Below are 8003 nucleotides of genomic sequence, written 5' to 3' on the forward strand. Positions count from 1 at the left end.
AAATACTGAACCTCATTCATTTATTTTTTTTTAAATAAAGAACCCCTGTTATTTGAAGCTCTGTGTGCTGTATTACTCCCGGCTTCATACATTTTGAATTAAATTATCGTTTGTTATTGGAGTTATTGCTGTTGACTTTTACTGAAAAGCATTTTTAATAAATCAACTGTAAATATCATGTTATTGTAGGATTATGTAGGTCTATGTCAAGTGAGTGCATGCCACAGAGATGGGAACAGAGATCCCCCCCCCCCCCCGCTCCAAGGTGTCCTGGTTTTACAAAATGAAAATATGGTCACCCTAATCAATGTAAACTGAAAACTATTGTTGGAAAATACATTAGACATGCAATCTAGCTGTATTTAGCAATTCTTCAAAACAGAGTTGGTAAGTAATGCTCTATATTGGTGTAAAAAACTCCCTGCAGGTGAAATTGAAGTTGATTCCTCCAAGGCAAAATCATTTTCTAGGATGTGGAAGCAGATTTAAAAGCCATACAGGTGAAAACCTTCCTGTTCTTGCCATCGAAGGGAGCCAGTCACAGCCCTTGCATTTCAAATACGACTACAATCACACAGGCCATGGGACAGATGGTAGACAAAAAGAGACAAAACCCTCACTATATCAGGAATAATATGTCATTGATCTCCAAAAGGGTCAAATGAAAATTCAAGATAGACAGTGAGTCCAATTTCACCAAACAGATATCAACTGTAATCAAGCCTGTCCTATTCTTACTGTATGTCTGTTTTGAATTGCTTTAATAAGCATCATTCAGAATGTGGGTTGACTCCAAATAGGCCTCCCTAGATAAATGAAGGCTTAAAGTGAAATAATCTGCAGGTTAGGCCTGGGGAATTTTTACTGTTACTGTCATTGCCTACAATAACCAGCAACAGTTTTCCCATGTCGGTAAAAAAAAAAAATAAACATAATTTTTCTCTCTTACCTGTGTGCGCTGGTGGCTGGTATTTCCTTCCCCTTTAAGACACTGCAGCATGTGTTTAATCACGTGACGCCACAGATCCAGTCCGAAGCGTAAACAAATAGAATGGAGGATTTTCCCAGTGAAGAAGCGTCTAACATATCTGTAAAGGAAACAATCCTGTGGAGCCGAGCCAGAAGACAGATGAAGCTGAGCTCGCAGAGTTCGGTTTTGAGTGAAGGTGTGCTAGTTTAAGCGATGCACATTGTTGTCACTGCACACTCTGTTCAATGCCATCAAAATTACGCCATACACATTGAGCAAAAGAACACAAAATGCAAAGTTTGTCTGAAAACTGTTGTGGCTACCCAAAGTAACACATCCAACATCCCCCACCTACAGCACAACAAGACTTTTGAGTTGTAAGATATGTAAAAGGTTATATTACTTTTGCGTAAATATGTATGTTTTCAATTGGACATTTTTGAATTTTTAAACCTGATTGCATACAAAATAATATTTAATTGAAAGTAGTATGCAATGTGATTTATTCGATAATTAAATTATAAACAGATCAGTTGTATGTCCTTCACATGCCTTTATTTCTGATAGAGGATCCGGAGCATTTATCGTGCATTTATCGTTATCAAGGTAAAACTGCCCAACTTGTCGTGATATTGATTTGAGGTCATATCTCCCATCCCTACTGCAGGTCACAAAACATTGTTTACACAGCAGTTAGGAATCAAAACCAATTACAATCAAGAGGGAAAATTAATTTTATTTTCTTAAGTTTTCACAGTTTAGCAGAAAATGCCACTCCCTACTGCAGACTTTTGTTACATTTCAAGGTTTTGAGAACCTGTTGCCGTTTAGGAAGTCTAAGGTTAACAAATCTGACATCTGACACATCCTAGATAAGAGAAGCATTTCCTGTTGTTATTATGTCGCTGTACAATTGACATATAAAATATCTGAACGGACCTGTTTCCTCTCAAAGTGACTCAGTTGAGATGGTCAGTAGCCTTGCAAGAAGAGAAAAAAAGAAATAGTGGTATATTTCCAGGAGTTGTTATCACCAGACTGCAGCTCTCTGAGTCCTCTGAGCGCCTGATGCAGCTCTCCAACCATGTTATTACCTTTCTTTATCTGTTTCTGTTATCTGTCATAACTGAGTGGGTGATTCTGTCTCTTATAGGTCAACACAGAGTTGACTTCATAAAGTGTCGGGGGGGTTAGATCAATACTGGCTGCTTTGGTACACTCGCGCTTTGATCCGTGAATCAACTCAATCGAATGTCACCTGAAGGAGGCTTCAGAAAGAGCTCCCTGGAGGAGGAGGTGAGAGTGGGGGGTTGTGATTTTACAACCCACTCCCCCTTGACCCACACCACATTGGTTTTCAGTGAGAGCTTCATCAATGACTGTCCTGCTGCATTGAGGAGTTGAAGCTTTGGGTCTTTGAGAAATCCTCTTCATTAACACATCGATGGTCCGATGGTGCTGAGGGCCTGAACAGTGATCAATGATGAGGCAAAAGGAGAACTACTGTACAGGTATCATGAGGCTGTGCATGAGGGGATACCATAAGACTGCACATGCAAAGACTAATCAGAGATCCCTACTGGTGCTGATAATAGGATGGGTCCTTACTCATTCTCATTATGGCTTTGAAATGATCTGAACCTTTTACTGAACTGGAAAAACAACTCCATATTTACTGTTATCAGGTGCTTAAATATACATATAATCCATAAGTAGTTTTAGGTTGAGCAATTCTCAGAGATGATCAGTGATGGCACTAACGGCGTTGAAAGTAACGGCATTACTAACGCTGTTACCTTGTTTTAGTAACGAGTAATCTAACTAATTACTTTGACTGTAACTATAACGCAGTTACCATTGCAGACACCCCGTTACTGCACGTTACTCAGGTCGCACAATGAACCTTTTTTCATGATAGGACTCGTGCGCAGCTGCGTGAAGCTGACACCCCACCCACGTCAAAAAACTCTGCAAATAGACTGAATGGTTAGTGCAACGTTAGTGAAGATTTGTGCAGAAAAAAATATTGTTTGTGCTACTTTTGTTTAAGAGATATTAAAGATTATTTTTTAGGTCATCCAGAGGTGCGCTCCTTGTCATGAGAGAGGGGAGGATGAGAATGGCTGATGTATAGAGAGATTCCGTCTGTCAGTTGGGTAGGTGGGTGTTTCAGCTGGCGGGTTTTAACGTACAGCACACACAGAGAGATGGAGAGTGAGGAGGACTCCAGCAGCAAAACAGCGTTTTCCTGATGGAAATACCGGTGTTACGTCGAGCTGCGTTTCCCCATCAGATAGTTTCCTCTGCATCTCCGCACAGCGCAGGCGGCACGAGTCACCGCGCAAGCGACAGGAAACGCGCATGCTCGCTAAAGGCGCGCAACAGTCGCCCTGTGCTCGCGCCACAGGAGAACTATGGAGAGCGTGAACGATCAAATGATAGCCTATATGTAGAAAGGGAGAAATCTGGATGGATGGATGGATGGATGGATGGATGGATGGATGGATGGATGGATGGATGCTCTGCCTTCTCAACCTACTGTATTTTTTATTTTAAACATTATTTGATGGCCTTTGTGGCAGGGATGGAGATCCATATTTTATGTCACACACAGAGTATACATCTAGATAGATAGATGGATAGATAGATGTTGCAGTATCTATAACAACCCAAACACACAAGATTTCAGAATGAGACATCCCCAGTCATTAATTTCACCAGATCTGAATGCCCTGTTAAAAAACTTCACATGGCGTTCCCCCCTGATGTCATTTACATTGAGTTGCAATAAATGCAAAACTCTCTGCAGGTTCTTGTCTTTGTTGTCCACTCTATTCAGCTGGCTTTGGAAACACACCGCGAGAAGGTGGGGGCCGGGTGGTGAGGGTTACTGGGCGAGAAACGCAAAAGTAACGCAATAGTTACTTTTACTAGTAACTAGTTACTTTTATTGTGGAGTAACTCCGTTAGTAACTCAGTTACTTTTTGGGAGAAGTAACTAGTAACTATAACTAATTACTTTTTCAAAGTAACGTGCCCAACACTGGAGATGATTAGTTCAAGTTATGCATGAGAATCGTGGAGTTCTAACAACAAAGACCTTTTCTTTCAGAGAAAAATATGTGTTAACAACTTGTAATATAAAATATAGAAAGCATACACTAGGAGGGGTCTTTAGTCCCAGTTGCAGTGATTACTGGATGGAAAGAAGAAAAAAGTAAGCTTTTACCATAGGGGGTGAGCAGTGGTGGGGGTTAGGGTTTATCTCAGGGTTGGGCAAACTTTTTGACTTGCAGGCCAGAATGGGTTCTAAAATTTGACGGAGGGGCCTGGCAAGGAGCATTTGGACATCATATGTAATTTATCAAACCTGGGGATTGAAATGTATTAAACACAGACACAATTGAATGTGCAAATAAAAAAAAAATCAATATGAATCACGAATCAACTTTCAAAACATATTACAAAACAAAAGAACAAAAGAAAGGGGTCTTTTTAAAGACAGGAATACACTGTACGTTTTTGCGAGAATTTTTCAATCAGGTTTTTTTTTTCAGTCTGGTTTTTAGACGTACAGTGTGGTGGTGTACAGCAGGTAGATTGCATCACAGCATCAGGTCGCCCAGTGTGAGAACATACATCTTGAGCTGTACAACGAAACCCTGTTGTTCAGTGTGAGCTGCAACAGCGTGCAACAACTGAAAAAAATCGTACAATGGATGCCCGGCTTCAGCTTTTTTACTGCAGCTTTCTGTAAATGTGCAAGTTACTATTTTTTTTCATAACACATTAAAGAAACTCTCATTTCAGTGGTAACAGTGTTGTTTTTCTCTCTTTTTTGCCAGTGCATCAAAGTCTGGAGTTAGTTTTGTTGTGGCAATTCTAACAATAGATCTGAGGTGTTGGTGAGTTAACCGGGATCTGTGATGGGCTTTGTTGAAGTTCCACATGCTGAATGTCTGCTCACATACGTAGGTCGAGTCAAACAATGCCAGCATCTTCTGTGTCATACTTCTGTGTCAGTCAGTTGTTTTGGAATGTGATTAAATTGATCTCAGATAATATAGTAAAATATTTTTGTGTTATGTTTGATCAGGACCTGTCATTTAAATCCCATTTCAAAGAGATTCTTAGAATTTCCTTCTTTCATCTGAGGAACATTGCAAAAATTAGAAATATCCTGTCCAGGGGTGATGCTGAGAAACTAGTCCATGCATTTGTTACCTGAAGGCTGGACTATTGTAATTCTTTACCGGGAGGTTCACAAACTGTAGTTAAAAGCTTTCAGCTGATGCAAAATGCTGCAGCCAGAGTTCTGATGAAAATAAAAAAACAGAGATCATATCTTTCCTATCCTAGCTTCTCTTCATTGGCTTCCTGTTAAACCCAGAACAGAATTTAAAATCATCCTTCTCACATATAAAGCCTTAAATGGCCAAGCTCCATCTTATATCAGAGATCTAATTGTTCCTTATGTTCCTAACAGAGCACTTCGCTCTCAATCTGCAGGTTTACTAGTGGTTCCTAGAATTTCTAAAAGTAGAATGGGAGGCAGATCTTTTAGTTATCAGGCTCCTCTCCTGTGGAACCAACTACCAGTTTTAGTTCTTAAGGCAGATACCCTGTCTACTTTTAAGGCTAGGCTTAAAACCTTCCTTTTTGATAAAGCTTATAGTTAGAGTGGCTCAGGTTATCCTGAGCTATCTCTATAGTTATGCTGCTATAGGCTTAGACAGCTGGTAGACATAAGGACCCCCTTTTACATCATTCTGCTTCATTCTATCTCTATTCTCACACTTTGCAGAAATTGTTAGTTCAATATCTAACACTATTTCTCTCTGCTTTTTGTCATAGTAGCTTTATCTGGTCTGCTGTATGGCTGTAACACTATCCTGGAGAGGAATATCAGCTGTGCTGCTGTCATCAGCACCCTTTTTCATAGAGCTCTCCTTGAACCCCAGTCGGCCTCGGCAGATGACCACTCACACTGAGCCTGGTTCTGCTGGAGGTTTCTCCCTGTTAAAAGGGAGTTTTTCTTCTCCACTGTCACTACAAACATGCTTACTGTGAGGGCTTGCCTTCAAGTCAATGAGTCAAGGCAATCAACTGGTTTTCCTGACATAGAAAACTGAATCAATTTGATTGGATGATTTGGTTGAATTGTGCCTTGAGATGACATGTATTGTGAATATAAATAAATTGAATTGAATTGAATTACTACAACATTTATAAAAAACTATCACCTCACATTTGAAAACATATCAAACATATTAAGAGGCCGAGTGTGGGGGATTCCACAGACCTATTGGGTTGCTGTGGAAAAAATTGGAGGTTTTCTTCCATCATTTTTATTTTGCTAACCTTCTGCATTGCATCAATGCAGCAATCTATGAAAAGGACCAATAGCATGCTACTACAACCACCATGATGGACAGCAGGCCTAGAAATCCTAGGTTTGAAAGTTTTGCTTTGAACCTTTCTAAATGTCTCATAATTTTCTTCAGTGTGTTTCTCATATGACCAAACTTGATCCGAGAAAAGTTTAGCTTGTCCACATGTGTTATTTCAGTGTAGTTAAATATGTTCCTTCTTGATCTGCACTCTACGAGTCTCTGGTGATCTTGACTTCACTATGGACAGGAACCCTGGTGTCCCTAAAATCTTTAGCTTTCTGTAGGTGTACACGTTCCTTGGTTGTTCTAGATTACGTTTAATGTGTTTTATTAGACTTATCTGGTTGCACACAAGGCAAGCAAATGTTTACTTTCACAGCATGCACATCCAGGAGGGGCAAACTGTACAATAGTCATAGTGCAATCATGCTTGGTTTCCTTAGGTAAAAGACAGAGTAAAGAAATGAATAAATTTGTCTGAATGATAAACTATTTTAGATAAAGTTGAAATTGACATTTACAAAGTAAACAGTTAAGAAAGTTGTTCAATTAAAAGAATGTTAGAAAATTTTAAGCACCTCTGAGTCATTATCTCACCCTCAGGCCTGATCCTCTTTCTTTCTACAATCTATCTAAAGCTGCCAGAAATCAGCACCATTAAAGGCTGACTGTTACGGAGGAAGATTCATTTGTTCATCAGCTCATCCTTTAATCACCAGCACCATTCAGGGGTTAAGTCTCAGGAATTGAACATCATCTGTGAAGCATCTTGATCCGTTTTTTTTAAGCTTTTTATGATTTTGTGGGGATGAAAATTTGGTCCCTGTTTGAAAAGATGCATGCTTTTAACTTTCAATTAGTGAGGCAGCTCTGTAACAGATGGAGGGAAAAAACGATTTCCTCCTCAGGCGTGAGAGTGAAAGTGGAAGGAGGTGAATGAATCCAGGCAGGAAATGGATTATCTGTATGAAAATCCTGAGATGTGCTCAGGTTCTTAAATGCTGTAATGGTCTGAATGATAGAGCTCAGGTTGTTAGACAAATATTCACAAATCTCAGTGCTAGAATCTCCTCTTCAAGCTAAATTTGGATCATGCACATTTCATGCCAGTCTTCATGATGTTTATAACAGAATCTGCTTTTATTATATATGGTCTAAAGGTAAATTATTCAGAAAAAAATCTGCCAATGGATTTTTAGACTGAATGACAAACAAAGGAAGTGGATTCTAAGCAACAAAACAATCTGGTAATGCAAGAATTATTTATTTACAAACAGTTAAAATCAGGCTTTTAGTTATGCTTGTTTATGTATTTAAGAATATCTTTGCTTAACATCTTCAAAATATGTAAAACTATACAATTGTAATGTTTAATTTTTCTTTATTTAGGAGTTTCATTGTATTCCTGTTGTATCTTTCTTGCTAATCTGTCTGTTTTGTTTTCTTTTATCTCTTTTTATTTTTAAAGACCTCCTTAAAGGTTTCATCTCAATGGGCTTCTCGTTTTGATTTAAAAAAAATGCTGTAAAATAAAACAGATGCAGAACCGTTTTGTTTGTTAATTCAGATTATTTTTTTCTTGCTTTAGATCTTATAGGATAACTAAATATATTCTTGAATTAAACATCTTAAACAGCTTT

Source organism: Cyprinodon tularosa, unplaced genomic scaffold (genome assembly GCF_016077235.1).
Source record: "Cyprinodon tularosa strain WSP-4 unplaced genomic scaffold, ASM1607723v1 ctg243, whole genome shotgun sequence".
Taxonomy (NCBI): domain Eukaryota; kingdom Metazoa; phylum Chordata; class Actinopteri; order Cyprinodontiformes; family Cyprinodontidae; genus Cyprinodon; species Cyprinodon tularosa.